General features: G+C 36.7%; 2 pseudogenes; both read right to left on the reverse strand.

Moving 5' to 3' along the window:
- Positions 1-74: 74 nt before the first annotated feature.
- Positions 75-6,643, reverse strand: LOC103705252 (annotated as a pseudogene).
- A 699-nt stretch (positions 6,644-7,342) lies between these two features.
- On the reverse strand, positions 7,343-16,088 carry LOC103703038 (annotated as a pseudogene).
- Positions 16,089-18,087: the final 1,999 nt, after the last annotated feature.

Consider the following 18,087-nt stretch of genomic DNA (forward strand, 5'->3'; position numbering starts at 1 on the left):
CAAAAGAAATGCCATTCTTATCCCAGGAGGCAAGTAATGGCATGAACTACTAAATCTACTAAATTTAGTTCAGCATATGGTATTTTAAGATTTATCTCTCTCTTAGAGATCACTGGAACTACATCACCCTAATTCATAAGATTGCACCAAATATATCCTTGCAAATTTGCTTCTTTTGCTAGTTTTTATTATATCAAGAAAAAAAAAAGTAATATATAAGCATTTTAGATTCCATCAAGATTGTTCAACACTTCTGCAGCAGTGAAGAAACATAAGCTAAAATGCTTCAAATTCTCTTCTCCCCTCACAATAACGAAAAACCAAGGAAAATCAAAATATTTTGTTTCCCTATTTCAGCAGGCAGCCTATCCAAGGTATCATCCTTTTTCTCTATGGTTTTTTTGGTCCCAGTTTTCAGAAAATATTTCATCACATACATAAGTTGATGATTCTCTTCAGCACAAAGTTTGGCCATTCCTTTTATTGAAAGCGGTGTAATAAACGCAATGGATGTCCGAAGGCACAAATGAATTGCATGGACATGGAAAAAGAGCACTGTGACTGTCGCAGGAGCTAAGACTGTCATCTAGTTGTCACTAGGGATGATGGTGCCGATATAACCGACACCCATGATAAAAAATGCTATGGCCTGTGGAAGGAGGAAAACAAAGTAGTAATCGTCTCGGAAGTAGTAGTCATAGCATGCACATATCATGAGATATACCGCAAGCCCGAGCTCCAGGAAATGTAACCTGGTGAACAAAGACCATAATGTTTGATCAGCATTAGCCATCCATTTTTGAGTACTTCAAGTTCGATCAATTCAAATTCATGCCTATTGTTGATGAATGATGTCAGTAGCTTTACCTCTCCCAGAACTTGAATCGAAATTTCCTGGCAACTTTAATGTTTGGTTTTGTCTTCAACATATCTCCTAATTTCTCAGTAACAACCCATTCATTAGCTCTCCCTGCCTCTAATAAACCGATAATGACGGCTTTGCATCGATGCAAGGACATGACATTCTCAAATAAGATCCAGAAAATAATTAGGTGAAAAGAACTGCAATATCAGGAAAAAAAATTAGTGTAAATCGATTTGTTGTATTAAGAAAAGTGCCCATGTTCAAATAAACACTGAAATTTGCAAAGTTTCTTGAACATTTAAGCATGAGTATTTCTGATGTTAATATACCAGACATGTAAATCCAATGGTGCAGGTAGTATAGATCTAACATGTTAGGGAAATTTCCTCTTCTTTGTGGCGAAAACAGAACTATTTTTAGCATACACTGTGACTGCTAAGAGATATGATCATGGCTTCTCTCCTTTGTTGATATATGCAAGAACATCTAGGCTGTAGAAGAAAAAAAGAGTTCTATGGTTCAAACCTTGGAGTTCCAACTGCATTGAGGATGGTAATTGTTGATGGAACATAGACCATCCCCCATTTGGGAATTTCAACTTCAGGGAAGAAAACTGACAGCGGGATCAGCACACAATAAAAGAAGAAGGTGACGAAGTGTGATAGGATCCTTCGTGTTAAGAAAAGCTGTAGATCACATAGAGTTCTTCCATATCGATACTTTCTGCATCAGAGGAGGAATGAAGCACAATTAGATTAGACTCCGTTCAAAAATTCACAACCTGACATGGTAGATACATGACAGCCTAGATATTTTTAAATATATTGAAGAATGGCACAATCTTAATTGGTATGACACAACCCCTAACAAGTTGTGACATTCTACTAATGAAGCCCAAACAAAATTTTTAGGTAAATTGCTGTCACCTTGTATACAAACAAAATTTGCACATGCCCTAGCAAAGTATGAGGACAAGTTGTTTTTCCTTCTTTTTTTTTTGAAATAAAGGGAGGCGATGCATCACCTTGAGAGTACCAGGACAAGAAATAAATAAGTTGTGTTGTAGAACTGGTGCAATCATGCCAACACTCGAGCAACATATGCTGTTGTAAATTGATGTGGGCATTGTGTGAGTACATATTTTATTCCAAATCAACTGTGTTGAGTAGATTTTGAATACTTATACAAGATCGAAGAATCCGAATAACATTTCTAGTTAGTCTTTTTAGGTGAGGCCCTGCATTGTTATGAATAATATTGAATTGACTCAGCCCATGGCTTATATAAACTATGAAACATTGTAGCACCGGCTTATTGAGTTGACCACAGGTTGATCGTAGTATTATGATTGGATTTGTGTAGTTATAATTATATTGAATAGAATTAGATTTTTAACTTGTGAGGATATCAAGGCATATCAAGCATGCATTCAGTAGATCTTGGATAGTTATATAGAGCCAATAAATCCAAATAACTCTTTCTAGCTAGCGGCTAGCCCTTTTTGATAAAGTTTGGCTATTACAATTGGCTGATGTTATGCTACTACAGTGTTTGTTAGCCATAAGCATATATGTGTATGATTTCATCAATGTTCTAGCTCTAGATTTACAAGAGTAAAAGGAATCTTACCTTGGCTTTCATGATATCACATAGCATTTTACGGCAGAGATTCGCAGGCCCACAGGACAGCGGTGCTGTGGAAGCGGTAGGCTTTGAAGGTACTTGGTAGTTCACTTTTGACCTAGCAAGTTATAATTGGGCACATGAGAGGTATCAGTTATATGTCCAAAAGGAAACCAAATAATAATGTAAAAAAACAAGAGAGAAAAATGCAAATCGTATGAAGTTGAAAATTTACATAAAATATAATGTATTCCTTTTTGCTCAAAAGTAAATATGATGAGATCATCTACTTGTAATCAATTATTAGCGTTTATCATGGTAGAAAAAGAAAGAAAAGGTAAGAACACGATAAATTTATTTTAATTTAATTAAAAAAAATGAACAAGTAGCATAGGAAAAAAGGGTTTGATACGTTGCGGTCGGTAGATACGGTTAGCATCTTTGATCAAGTGCTGGTTACAATATTAGGATTAATCATTAGAATGTTATTGAAGTGATCCTCTATTATGATGGTGACTATATTATATAGTCTGCATGATTTCTACTAGATTCGAGAACAAAGGTTCTATTGCATGTATGAAAGTAGTACCTTGACGCTGCCAATGTAGATCATTTTCCAGCCTCCAAGACCTGCTCTTACTGCTAAGTCCATATCTTCTACGGTAGTTCGATCCTTCCAACCTCCACTTCACTTATAGCTTGATTCTCCATACTCCAGCCGTCCTGTAAGTGAATAGATTTGGAGAATGTGTGGGTATTATGATGCATCTTGTCCCTCAATTATCATCTGAGTTAATATTCAAACTATGTAGGGGCTTACTTGAAGTATTATTCAGGCATTAAATAAAAAATTCTTCCTCATTAATTAAGAATCTATATATCTATATACTTACCAAATGTTAACCGATTCTGTTTGCTTTTAAACAAGTTTGCAACTAACAAATTATCATGAAAATTCGAAGTCATATTTAAGCATATACTGATTTTGTATGTAGACATTAAAAAAGGTTTTCATCTTTGTCTCCCTTCCCTTTTCCTGTCATGCAACAAGTAAGTCCTCATATAGCCTGAGAGATATAATTGCTTAATAAAAATCTACAATATAATAACATGCTCTTTAATATAAAATTGTTTGAAGGGAAATATATATTACCATTATAGCCGAAGAATGAACATGATGTAGAACCTGATTCCTGCTCCACCTTGAAGTGGTAATCCATTGACATCTCTTGCATTTTTGTCATCAAGCACTCATTTGCGTTCACTACAAACCCGATCAGAATAATTTTTCAACTACTCTACAACCAAAATTTCTGAAAATGTACTTAAAACATGAACTTTAATTTTTTGTGAGAGGATATATATGTTGATTCTAGACAATAAAAAAATGACTAATCTTCCCCAAAGGGATTAGCATATGTTATATATGTCTTCAATAGGGTTAAGGCCACATATATTAATGGCTGAAATTAATATTGATGTCTCAATAAGACGTTAGAAAGGTAATGTTTGGCTACAATTACAATGACAAATGGAAGAGAGAACTTTCTGTAGAGTATTAATGATGCCACCTAAATGAAAGTGGAAACTAGGTCATGATATATTATATAAAATCGCAACGGTCCTTACCGAAATTCCAACGAGCTTGGACAAGAGCAATGCTAGGATTAGCGCAAGAAAAGGGATTGTTCTCATGAGAAATCAGATGCAGGCTGAAGTCAGCATCAACATGGCAATATATTCGCATGTCTGCACATAACTGTGCTTCATTCCTTCTTTTAGAGCACCGGCTTTGTATCCCTTCCTATTATCCCTTGTCTCATATTTATGTTCTTCCCATTCCGAACCATTTCTCACATCATTTTTCACTAAATCCTGAAACTCAAATGATAATATATAGTTATAAATTATAATGGATAAAGAACACTTCTGCAGGATTCAATTAAAGAGGGATACGCTGGCTATCAGTTTCCATGGGGACATGACCATGCATTCATGAATTCCCAATTTTCCATTGCTGCAAATGATCATGATACCTTGATGATTGGATCAGTTGAGTCATCCAATATTTGTATTATATGCGATCTTTGGGCCACGATAGATGCACGCGGCTCCTATCGACAGCTGATACACCTGCCATCACCCCATATAGCTCTACCACTATTAGAGAGAGAGAGAGAGAGGAGAGAGAGAGAGAGATGGTGAGCTTAGCTACCTCTTTCTCGTTGTACATGGGGATTTGGACAAGGACCATGGGATAGGCTAAGGTGCCAAGCTCTTCATCTTCAGCTGTGGGGTCACACTTGTATATCCTCTCGGGTCTCCGGCGGAACAGCTTCGCATAGAGGCTTATAAGGCCATTGAGACTTCTCGGCGAGCACCATGACCGACATGACAGGCACACACAACAGCAGCCTTCATCACTGGGATGATCACCATAGCCCTGACGTGCCTCCATATCACGCCAATTTTGTTCAAGATGTTGGCGACAGGCGATGAGAAGATTATCTCACAGACCGAGCAATCGAAAGCACGAGAGGATGAAGTTATTGGCTACATTTCAACAGAACAATTCAGATTAGTATTGAGAATACTTAACCCGGCACGTCAAAATGTAGTCGAAGGTGTGGAGAGGACTCCGTTGTGTACCTTCCATCACCTTGGCCTTCTTCTCTTGACACCACTGCACCTGATGATGCTGGAGAGAGGGACGCACTATGGAACGAGTTCCTTACTGGTGTTTTGGCCTTTTATATCGAGTTGATGGGCCTTTGAGCATGTGTTGCATCTACGCAGGCTCAAGACCACGTTCCGGGTCCAGCTGGTGCTGTCGTCGCTTCATTATTGTCGCAATTATTCAACTTTGCATCTAGGTTTTAAGCCCTGGGAATATGAAGTAAGATCTATGTATAATTTGTGACAAAGATGCCGGTTACTAACTTTTGAGAAGTTAGTAAATCCTCTATTGTTTATTAGGCTGTTAGCCAACTGCACATAGTTAATAAAATGGTAGGGGTTTCACTACCCTTTACTATTATCTTATAAAAAAAATTACATATATCCTAGCAAAAATGGATTATTACATATTTGTTCTCCAAAAATTACTATTCGCATATATACATCTCCAATATCCTGTTATTGCATTGATACCTCTCCTGGCTGCGTTAACAAATAGCTGTTTTAAATATAAAATTATTTGTTATCCTTTTGAAGATTGAAATATGTTAAAAATATAAATATAATTCTTTTCAAAATAAATTGAATACTAGATTTTTTCAAAGGTATTAACCTAATAGAGTAATAGGTCAAATGATCCTCAAAACGGTTATTTTTAACATCGTCGACTAAACTCTAATGCAAAAACAGGATAGAGTCATCAAATCATTTGACAGGAGTATCATTTGACATGGTTTTGTTTACAGCAACCTCAGATAGATGTGGGAAGAGACTTTCAAGAGAGAGTTCTTCCAGAATAAGATTTCAGAGCCTTCTTCGAGATAGAAGTAGATGCTAAGCCAGAGAAGATCCAAAAGTTTAGTGATATTTTTCCAGATTGGTGATGCTTTAGTCATTTTCTTCCTTAATATATCATTAAGGAATTTATGCTTTAGTCATAAGTTTGGCCTATCAACAGAGGCCGCACTTTGCATGGATGCGCATACTCATGACGAAGGTCATGCTTGTCACGATCAACTAATTGTGCCTGTAGGACCAATTTGAACAGGGTACTGTATCATTGTTCTTATGTTTAGTTAGATATGGTTTAGAGTGAAATTTTGGCATTACTTTCTACGTATATAACTAAGAGAACAAAGATCGTTTGAAAGAATCCCAAGCCAGTCTCATTAGAGAGATCTGAACATAGGTACTAATGGACAAGTTCTCGGATCATGGGAAGACTGTTTAGTCTGTCTGTAGTTGATGTTGGGGCCTCATGTCATTCACAAGATGGCACATGCTCTCGTATATATTATGAACGGTTGGCAATTTCTTATTGCACCTTTTTTTGCCTTGGATCTCTTTCGAGCCTGTTGGAAAGCAAGACCATCGATTTGCTCACTAGTGTCAATTAGTTGCTACTCCTGTCTCCATTGACGTGATCATTTTCTCAGCATAACTGGGCCTCACTAGCAGCCGTATGTTCCCAGTCGTCATTGATTTAAGGTGACAGACCTTTAGAGCAATCACTCAGTGTAATTGGATTAGAAATCATCCTCTAATGATATTAACAATAATTTTTGATAGTACACTTGTCAAAAGAGATGTAGTGGTATGCTTAATGAATAGTGATAGGGAACTTTACTTTTAAACCACTGCTAAGATTGTATTAATAAAGGAAAAGGCAAGGGTAAAGTAAGTGTGGCATGAGATAAGAAGGTCATTAAGAAGGAAAATTGGTTCCTATCAGAAAAGAAGGAAACTTAATTGTGCAGTCAGGCCTAACCAGATTATGTTCAATTACCCTTTTAACATCCCAGACCAGAACCTGAAAGTCTCCAAATTTCAAACCAAAATGCTTTCTGGGGTGAGATCAAGTCAGGTCGGGTCTAATTTCGTTGGTACAAATTATCAGTTCAAATTGGTCCAGACTTGGATTCGGTATGACCTGCTCATACTCAACCGTATATAACTTTTATTTATTTATTTCGCTTGGCAATGCAGAGAAGTGTAAAGTGCTTGCATTTGCAACCATCAGATAGGTGCATGCAGACAAGCAAAAAAGAAGTGCATAGGTTTTACTAGTCTTAGCAAGTATTTTGTCCCCATCAAATCAAATAAATAACTAATCATCTCAAGTCAGTATGGCATCAATATGCATTATTTAAGTTTTAAAGCATGATTAGTACAACTAAATGAACACAATAATCTTGCCTCCTTGTCAATTAAGATGCGCAAAGACACTGTTTTCTTCACGGTTAAGATTCAGCAAAGGTTCAAATAGTAGTACCAGAAGTTCTTATTTTCCCTCCTCTTTCACCAAAAACAAACAAAAAAAAAAGTTCTTCTTTTCCCTAAGGAAAAATGTACTAAAAATTGGTTGCTGAAAAGATAAGAAAAATGATAGTACTTAGGACAGGTGTGTTTTTTAAGAAGATAGTTGGGATAAAATATTGCAATAAGCATTATATTAATTGTCTTTTAGCTGGGCACAAAGGTCCCAACATAACCAATAGCCACAATGAAGAATGTCATAGCTTGGGGATAGATGTAAAAGTAGTAGTAGTTCTTCCCATAGGCGAAGTCGTAGCATGCACATATTAGAAGGGATACTGCCATTCCAAGCTCTGGAAGAAGAATCCTGAGGAAAAGCAATTGCTAGATATAACTCATCTTCAATCATATAAGAGCCAAAATTTAACCTCACGTAGAAATTTTAATAAGCTAATACATTTATATAAACCTGAAATATTTAAATTGAATCTTTTTCAAAATGAGCATAGGAAATACACAGAATTTGTTGAGACATTGGTTAAAATCACTGACATTGGTTAAAACGATTTACTCATATATATATCTGCTCAACAAAGTAGAGAACTGACAAGAACCACATGAAGATAATTAAATAAATGTTTTTCTATAAATAATTCCAAATGTCAATGCGAATAAGGTAGGTGCCCAAACTACCTTTTGGATGTTGTAGGTCCAGATTTTTTGCCAGATTCTTCGCCTTCATTTGCTTTTACAGCACTTCCTAGCTTGTCGGTCACAACCCATTCATTTACTTTCCCTACACCCAATAGACCACTCAAAACTGCTTTCGTTCGATGCATAGACATAACATTCTCAAAGAGGACCCAGAAGACCAATAGATGGAACGAGCTGCAAACAAAGAGATAAAATTGTAAAGAAGAAAGCAAAATATTCACTAGTAGACAATTTCCTTTAGAGTTCTTCAACATTTTGTTAAAAGCTATTTAAAGGTAATTGATGTAGCGACACACCTTGGAGTTCCAACTGAGTTCAGAAGAGTAATTGTTGTCGGGATGTAAACCACTCCCCACTTTGAAATTTTGACCTCAGGAACAAGGACTGATGCCGGTATGACCACACAATAAAATGTAAAGGTAACAATATGGGCTATAATCCTTCGAACAACAAAAAAGCTATACATCAAATGTATTTTCCTCCATAGTGATATTTTCTGAAACATTTAAAAGAAAATGGAAAAATGAGGAAACCATCTTAGGGCTAGAACACTCTGAGAATTCATACAGAGTTAAAAATTACAGATACTAACCACTGTCCTTCGTATCTCTTCCCATCTTTCTAAATAAATTAGATGGACCACAAGCCCATCGATATTGCTGATTACGATATGCCTTGAATGTACTAGGCAATTCACTTTTAACCTGAAATAATTTTTTAATTGCATTTGAAATGACAGAGTGGAAATTCCATTCAACAATACTTAAATTATCAAAGCATTATTTTCTTTTTTACTTTTTTTTGAGGGAATATTGAGTCATTAGTTTCATGCATCCAGATAATCACTCATCTTGGCCTTTAACTGCAACAACCCATTCAAATTACAAGGAGGACAAACATCATTTGTGCTCAAGTATCATACATACGAAGAATTATAGTTTCATAGGAATCTCTTAAGAACATCTATATCAGTAACAAACAAATTATTTATGTTCGTGCAAATTTACAGTGGTTTGTAATGCTTGAGTTATTTTATCCTTACAAATGTGGTTTATGTGAAATTAAAAGATGTTGTCCTAATTAAATTCATCATCATTAGAGCACGTCTTCAGTCACTGGACTCATACTATCATCCTGAAATATATCCTTTCTTCTTTTTTTTTTTGAGCAAACTGAAGTATGCATCCTAAAGGCATAGTCTAAACCAACCTTGATACAAGCAAGATTACAACAATTAGGCCTGTGTAACTTTGTCATCATACAAGATGAAATGAGAACCTCTTCCCAACATGTGCTAAGAAGAGGGTGCCAACAAGCTCAAATAAGTGTTGTTGGTGCCCATGTAACTATAGCAAACTTTACACAAGAATGGTCAGGTACAATTTCGCAAGTAAAAAATTAATGATATATAATCAGCTGAGAAGATGCAGTTGTATTCTCGTTAAGGTTATCATGGTAATACCAAAACAACAGATGTAATACTAAAACAACAAATGTAATACCCAAAACTCGTGTAAAATGTGATAGAATAAATGACCAAAAGTGAAGGCTGCCAAAGCTTCACTCTTAACTGGGGTCTGATTATTCCATTTCATTTGACAAATATGTCTTAGCTCTTAGTGGTAAGAAAAATCAGTGGGAACACAACTGAAACAAACAGACATTCTGGAAGTGGTTGAAATTTTATAGAAAGAGTAATATGCCATAGAAAATTTTATGTTTCCTCGAAACATGAAATTATTTTTTTGGGGCTAAATATGGTGGTTATTTGTCACCATTAGGTTTAAACCTGAGACCTCTCAGGTGCACAAATGGGTGCCAACCGAGCTACCAGCTATTGGCCTCTAAATATGACGTCTTTTACCCATAGATTTTTATGGCTTAACATCAAAATCCATCCAAAAGTAATATATCTGATAAATAATCATGCATCCAATTATACATAACAATGAAATCAATACCTTGATGTTTCCTACAAAAACGAATTTCCAACCACAAAGAGTTGCTCGAACTGCTAAATCCATATCCTCCACTGTTGTTCGATCTTTCCATCCTCCAGCTTCTTCAAGAGCTGAGATTCTCCAAACACCAGCAGTACCTTTTGTCCAAAAAAAAAAAAGATGAGAGCATAATTAATGTTTATAACCATGAAATCCTCCATTTTGAATTTGCTTATTTAGTTTCCACATAATGAATGGAACACTGAAAATTGACATAGCCCAGGAGAAGGTTGTAGGTTCAAACATTGGCGTTTCCCAAGTGTTTGGCATTGGTAAACCCAATTTGGTGGTGCTCCAGCAGTTATTCTCAAAAGAAGAGGAAAGAAAAAGTATAGAAGAAAAATGTCTCAACCCACCTTCTTCATTTGAACCAGTTAACATATGAAAAGTATTTGACCTAAGCTCATCTAATCAACTAATTGTTAAAGAGTTTCTTTTACATTTCAGACTGCTTGATATCCATTATAGTCCCATATACATTAGAATCTTTGTTTCCTTGTCTTCTGTTAGTATTATGTTTCCACGCAATGAAAAAAATATGTGATGAATAATTTTAGTATAGGTGTTACTTCTTGTGCTGTTGCTGAGGTAATTTTAAGTCAGCTAGCACTGACATATGTTTCTTATGTGTTTATCAAGATTAATTTTTTATTTGTTTTATATAATGTCAAAAACTTAGTGACTTAATTGGACTTGGAATATACCATGTAATACTCTGTTTCCATTAAAGGAATCTACTTTTCTAGTATGGTAGCCATTAGATGTCCAAAAAGACCAAACTAAGTTTTCCATTTATAAATTCAAACTTTAGTTATTTATTCTCTCTCCATCGCACATTTGAATTCACAGATCTAATTTAGTCAATAATCACAAGAAAACATAAAGAAAATTGTCAAACCAGTATAAATGTGAGATGCATGCCACAAACTCTTCATTGCTACATCTGATAGTACTTTCGTGCATTTTAAATCAGAAGTTTTAGAAATTCCAGATGATTGCTTACCATTGAAACCAAAGAAGGAGTATGTGATCGAACTAGATTCTTGTTCTACTTTAAAATGGTAATCCATTGACATCTCTTGGATCCTTGTCATCATACATTCATTGGCATTCACTACAAAATCAGAAAAATCATCTCATGAAAAAAATGGCAATGGCAGAACCATAAAAAGTTTTAGTTCCATGTAAAAAAATGACGAATATATTTAATTCCTTCATCTGTAACTCTAAGCAGAAAACCTTATCCGATGAATATGAGCTTCAACATGAAAATTGAATTCTCCTTACAACTTTATGTGAATGGCATTTCTTACTAGAAAGCTACAACTTTATGTTTTTTTCCTTTCTTCTCTGTATTCCTCAATGAGAATATTCATTATCTTAACGAGAATGCCGATGAGGCACTTTGTGCCTATTCCTTCCTCCAAAGAAAAAAGAAATACAGTCAAAATAGATTATCTCTAATTTACAAGAATGTATCAGTCATATAACTATTATCCTACATATTCTGCATGCATCACCATAGGCCTTACAAACATATGAAATGACAGTGTTAAGAGAAATTAAATATATAAATCGCACAAGAATACAAATGAATGGAAGACTCACAAATTGCTAAGAATAAGCTAACTCTTGCCCTAAAGGATGACATTGTATTGAAATCTCACAAACTGAAATATGTGAACTCTTACTGGAAAGGATTTTTAGCAACAGTTTCTGTGTAACCCTAGAAGAGGCATCATGAGAAACATTATTACCTTTTATTGTTAACATTAACAATGTTTATTATATTATTAGTCAAACAAGAAATGTAACAAGTATTAATTCATTGGTGCCACTAAGATGGAACAAATAGTTGATAAATCATCAAATTTTCTTGTAATACAAGGCAATTTACTAGTATAAGCTTACAACTTTATTGCCAATAAAAAATGAGAAAATAAGTTGACCATAAGTATGTTCTCACCAAATTTCCATCGAGCTTGAACTAGAGCTATTTCTGGATTATGGACAAGAAAAGGAATTGTTCGCAACAAAAAATCAGCTTCAGGTTGAAAATCTGCATCAAAAATGGCGACATAATCACAGTGACGTACATAGCTGTGCTTCAAACCTAACTTTAGAGCACCTGCTTTATATCCATGTCTATTGTCCCTAATCTCATATTTAATGTTAATCCCTTTGCTTGCCCATTTCTTGCATTCCTGCTGCACCAAGTCCTATTATTCAAAAACAGATCACGAAATTTTAGACGGCTATCATGACTCCTGAATATTCCAAAATAGGAAAATCCACACTATAAAACGAGTGTGCAAGAGAGAGAGAGAGAGATAGAAGAGAGAGAAGGGGGGTGGTGTTGGGGTTGGGGGGGATCATGTTTTATCGATTTAACGGAGCCACAAAGTGAAGTAGGGTATGTATCTCGAACAGATGACGTTATAATTTTTATCGATTAGCATCTATCTTGATCATGATGAGCTTATAAGTTTACAAGCGCACACCTGTGCATGGGCGCACACACTTTATCTGCAAACTTATGTGTCATCAACAGTATCAGTAAACTTATTCTTAAAAACATGAGCATGTCTATCACTAGCTAACAGGCAATATTTGGAAGATGTTGCACTCATATTATTACCGATGCACTCTTTTTCCATTATCATTACTGATGCACTCATTTTTCACAACCCTCTTTAACATTATGGTTTTGTAGAACCATAAAATTTTTGAGAAGTGGTTGTGCTGAATAACTTGTAATTCTGCATTGATATTTGAACTTGTGGTTATTTTGGGATTAACGTGTGTGGGCAATTCAAGCTTTCTGGAAATCTGATTAGTTTAGGAAATCTTTATCCTACCTGTGGTGTTGGATTGTTGTTAGATTGGTTGTTTGACATGTTGTTAGCTTGCTTTCTTGTGGGGCCAAGCTCTATGCGCCTGTGTTGGGTTGCCACGTCCAGGGGTGGCCCAATGCATTTGGAGGCCTAAGGCGAACTCACTAAAAGAGGCTTTTTTTAAAAAAAATAATAAAACATTTTAATAAATGCAAAATACTTTAAAAATTTATTTCAATAATTCATCTAGCTTTTTGAGATAAAAAATTACTAATCAAACTTTTATACTTAAGATTCATTAAAATACTATTTTCAATCGATAATATAGCTAATCTATTGAATCTTTCTTGTGACATAGTTGACCGCAAATAAGATTTTATCAACTTTAATTTTGAAAATTAATGTAGCTAATCCATTTAATCTTTCTTGTTGTCGTTTAGTTGACAAGTTGAGCTGCTCCGAGCTATGTCACTATCTTTTTTAATAATTTTAAAATATTTATTGCATGATCTATGCATGCTTGGATTATACAGAAATGCTTGGATAGCAAGCACAAGAGCAATTTAACCAATGGGGCCTAGCCCCCATGCATGGGGCCCACCGACAATGCGGCACGTACCGTCAACGCGCCCTCTTCCTTCAAATTTCTTTTTCTTAAAAATACTATGTGAAAAGAAAACCTGAGAGGGAACATTTTGGACAAGGAAAAATAAATAAAAATAAATTCAAAACCAACTCCCAAACCGCTCCGACACCTAGTTTTGGCCGCCAGGAGACACGTGGCCCATGAAAGGCGGTTTCCCCCAATGCCTTATTAAATGCAACCCTTTTGGAGGGCTGAGCATCCCCCTTTAAAACCCCTTTGATTATGTCATCGTTGAGGCTGGGGCCTTTTTTTTTGGGATTTTTTGCATGGATACCCTTCTAAATATCAGATTTTGCGTGAATACCCTTCCAAAATTGATATTTGCATGTATATCCTCGTAAAACTCTGTTATTGTACAAATATCCCTAATATAACAGTTGTTCTAACAGTGTTAAAAAAAATCGTATTTATATTAATTAAAAATAAAATTAAAATATGAAATGACGTTATTACCCTTACTCTTCTTCACCTCTACCACCCCCCGGGCGCCTGGCTTCCCCATCCCGCGCACCCCCACCCCCCCCCACCCCCCCCGGGCGCATCGGGATCCCAATCGTGGGCCCAAGCCCGGAGCCGAGAACTGGTTAGAGACGAAAGAGAGAGAGAGAGAGAGAGAGAGGAGGCGGAGGAGAAGAGGAAGGGATGGAGTGTTGGTGGGATCGGGTGGTGAATCCGATGACGCGAGTTTGGGTCAACGTGGCTACTTGCATCGGATATCGAAAAATCGGTTTTTTTTTTTTTTGATGATGCTTGTCGAACGAGTCGATCAGAACCATTCCGGTGGGAGGTTAATTTGATTAGATTTATTTTATTCCTATTTTTCGCTGTAAACCTATATTGAAACTCTATTTTTTGGTTTCTAACCGCATGCCATATACTTTATTTGAAGGTAAGAATGACGAAATACCACCCATTTTTGATTGATTGTTGAAACATAATATGGCTGTATATTATTCTTTTTTTTCTTTTATTTTGTTAGGATAGGTTTGGTTGATAAACACTCTCTCTTACAATTTATATTGTGTATATTTATTTATTCAATGTATAGGTTCTTAAATGGAGCAACAACTATTCAAATTAAAGGTAAAATTTGGAGGATATTTTAGAAGGTTAAGAATTCTACAAGACTTAAGTACTACTTTGGAAGACAAAGGAGCTGGTTAGTTGATGTTGACTGTTACAAAGGATTATAAAGGCTATCATATTAATTAATGTATCTAAATTCTTTCCATCTACTACGATTTTTTTTTACGTATATACCCTTCTAAATATAGAAAATTGTATGAATATCCTTGTAAAGTTACTATTTGCTTGTATACTCTTATATAAATTTCTATTTGCACGCTTACCCATTAAGGGTATTTTAGTCATTTTATTTGAAGCGTTATTTTTTTACGGCGTTAGATGGTATGGGTATATATGCAAAAATAAGAATAAAGAGGGGGGAATAGCAAAACAAGTATTTTACGAGGGTATACATGCAAATATCAATTTTGGAAGGTATCATTGGCAACTTTGATATTTAGAAGGGTATCCATGCAAAAATACCTTTTTTTTTTTGGGTACATGAGCTGGGCCTTATTTTTTGGGTACATTGAGGCCGAGGGCCTTGGGCGACCGCTCGGGCCGGCCTTGGCCACGTCCCTCGGCATGTACCCTGGGTCAGGAGGCGGGAGACAAGAGTATCATGCATATCATATGATACCATCTTTTACTAAGAGATGCCCTTTTTTTTATTTAAAAAATGACATCCTTTACTAAAAGACGCCCTTCAGTTTATTCAGTCCAGTAACTCCAGTTGGTGGGCTGAACTTAGGAAATGACATCTCCATGCAAGCCCTGAAACTTGAATTGAAATAGCCTCACATCGTGTGATGGCATTACATGTACCAAAATCAACATTTAAAGAAGAACCCGGCAATTAACTACTTGAGGTGAATGAAATTACCAATTACCTTGATTTCGGGTCGGTTGAATCATCGAGCACCTGAACTACGATTCGATTGGCTGGCCACGACATTCCACACGCCGCTCCAATGGAGAGCTTGTACACCTGCAAACAACGCAAGAATTCGCGACACGCACACTGACATTGGGAGAACAGAGAATGAGCAGATAAATGGAAAGCAAGCAGCGGAAATATTTGGCTTACCTGCCTCTCATTGTACATGGGAATTTTACAAGCACCATGGGATAGGCCGAGCTCCCTTCCTCCAAGTCCTTCTCCATGGGCACCCACTTGTACCGCCGCTCCGCCCGCCGCCGGAAGACTTTGGCGAAGAGGCTGGCGGCGCCCATCGACAACTTCTCCGCGAGCAGCATCACCGACATGATCAAGCACAGGACCTCAGCAATCTTCAGCACCGGGGCCACCACGTTGGCTCTTATCTGCACCCATATCACCCAAATTTGGTGCCAAGAAAACCTCGGCGACGTCTCCACAAAAGAACACAGGGACGCGAAGAAGCCGAGAGCTGAGAAATCCATGCAGGGAGGAAGGAGGTAGTGATAAAACCATAAGGAAAAGGATTTAAAGAAGCGAAAAAGGGGAAAGAGGGAAGGGGCCGGAGGATGGGTACCAGCTGGTGAAGGCGATACAGGAGTGCCGTCCCTTCCATTATGCTTGACTTGATGGTGTTCCAGTTCCACGTACTTCATCTTGCCCGTGTTTGCTTTCCCATATTTATGCATGCGGAAGGCCAAACATTTTATCATTTATTTATTTATTTATTTTTTTTTTTTTTACGGACATTTTATATCTTATGGATACGAATAAACCTAGTAATATTGGCAAACAAAAAATTCCAAGTGCATCAGGCATCTCGCCCTCCACAACTCATAGCATGCTTTCTGAGTAGCTCGCTACATATGTCGCCACCTAATTCACCGTCTCGTTAGCTTCATGATATAATGCATAGCTGAAATATAATACCCTCATTCACTATCAATCAAATATTGCGGGGCAAAGGATTAACTCTATCACCGTGCAAAAAAAAAAAAAAAAAATAGCAGCCCAGGAGATTCGGCTGTGTGGCTGTGGTCGATGGACCGGGCTACGGGAAAAGGGACAGCTATTGTTGGAACTTTAGCAGGAAGAGGACTGGCGGGCCCTGCTCGTGTTTTGTGAGTTTGGCTAGATGTTAAAGAGAATTATGTAGCCAAGACTGGCGAGTGCTGCTAGTTCCAAACGGAAGGCAACCAAAATAGCATCAGGAACTCTGTCTCTTGTTTGGTCCATGTGTTTCATGCCCCTCAGCCACCTTTCATTAAATGAGAAGGCTGCTAAGTTTTTAGTTGTCATTATGAAATTCTTCCAAGACTGAAGCAACCAAAATAACATCAGGAACTCGTCTCATGTTGGGTCCATGTGTTTCATGCCCCTCAACCACCTTTAATTCACCAAAATGAGAAGACTAAGGGGCCAGTGCTTTTGCTTGTTTGCTTGAATGCCTGGTAATTATTCCATGCCATGTCATATCTCAATGCCAACAGTGTGGTAAGGGGTCACTGTACAGAGAGGTCTGATTGGACACAATATAGAATCTGCCAAAGTCTCCCATATATTCTTTCCAGCAATATTACTTTGGTTTGTCGTCACTCCGTATTCACATTAATGCTGGAAGATGACACTACCACCTCATCTTCTTTCTCTTCATCCTTCTGTCTTTTGTTATGTGCTTGAAGATGACGCTAGTATCTCCAATTCCTTTTAGAGTCGGTCTGTTTTTCTGTTACTCCAAGAAGAGCTAGCACTGATAAGCTAATCAATGGAATTCATCTGAGAAGAGACTTGAGCCCAAAACAAACAGCTGGCTACAAGTCACGAACCTAATCCACAAATAGAGTTCTTTTATTCTTCAACTTTCTACTTTTTTTTTTCCCTAGGCATTTGAACGGGCCATTAATTTGGATCAAGCCTCTCCAATGATTATGCTCGTTAGAAGAGGATCAGGCTAAATCGAGTTGTTGTATCTTAGGAATGAGATCGCTGCAAACCCACATGTAAGAGACAAATCACGCTTTTAGGACAGTGTTGGTACATGCCTCGATCTCGGCAAACTTACTACCAATTGATTTGAAAAAAGGTTTTGTATTAAGTTTTAATTTTGATTATGATTTCTACTCACAAGTAGAAAATAATCTCTTGTGTTTGTTTAATGCCAATTTTCCATTCATTATCTTAATAAAGTCTATAGGCTTTCCCCTCCTTTTTCTCAGGAACAAAAAGTATATTATCTTCTTGAAAAGCCAAATTAAAGGTGAGCGAATAAATTTTGTTGCCTGGATGGTTGTTAGAGTATTCATTCTAATAGCTAAATGATGACCTCAACACAAAAGATGTGGATGAACAGGCATTGGAAGCTTAAAGCAGCATAGTTCAGCGAGCCAAATATGTACTTGAGATGGCCTATGAGAGTTGAAGTAAAAATTTGTTTTTAGCTGCAAGAAAGGCTTCGGCTTGAGAATTTAGGC

Source organism: Phoenix dactylifera, chromosome 6 (genome assembly GCF_009389715.1).
Source record: "Phoenix dactylifera cultivar Barhee BC4 chromosome 6, palm_55x_up_171113_PBpolish2nd_filt_p, whole genome shotgun sequence".
Classification (NCBI taxonomy): Eukaryota; Viridiplantae; Streptophyta; class Magnoliopsida; order Arecales; family Arecaceae; genus Phoenix; species Phoenix dactylifera.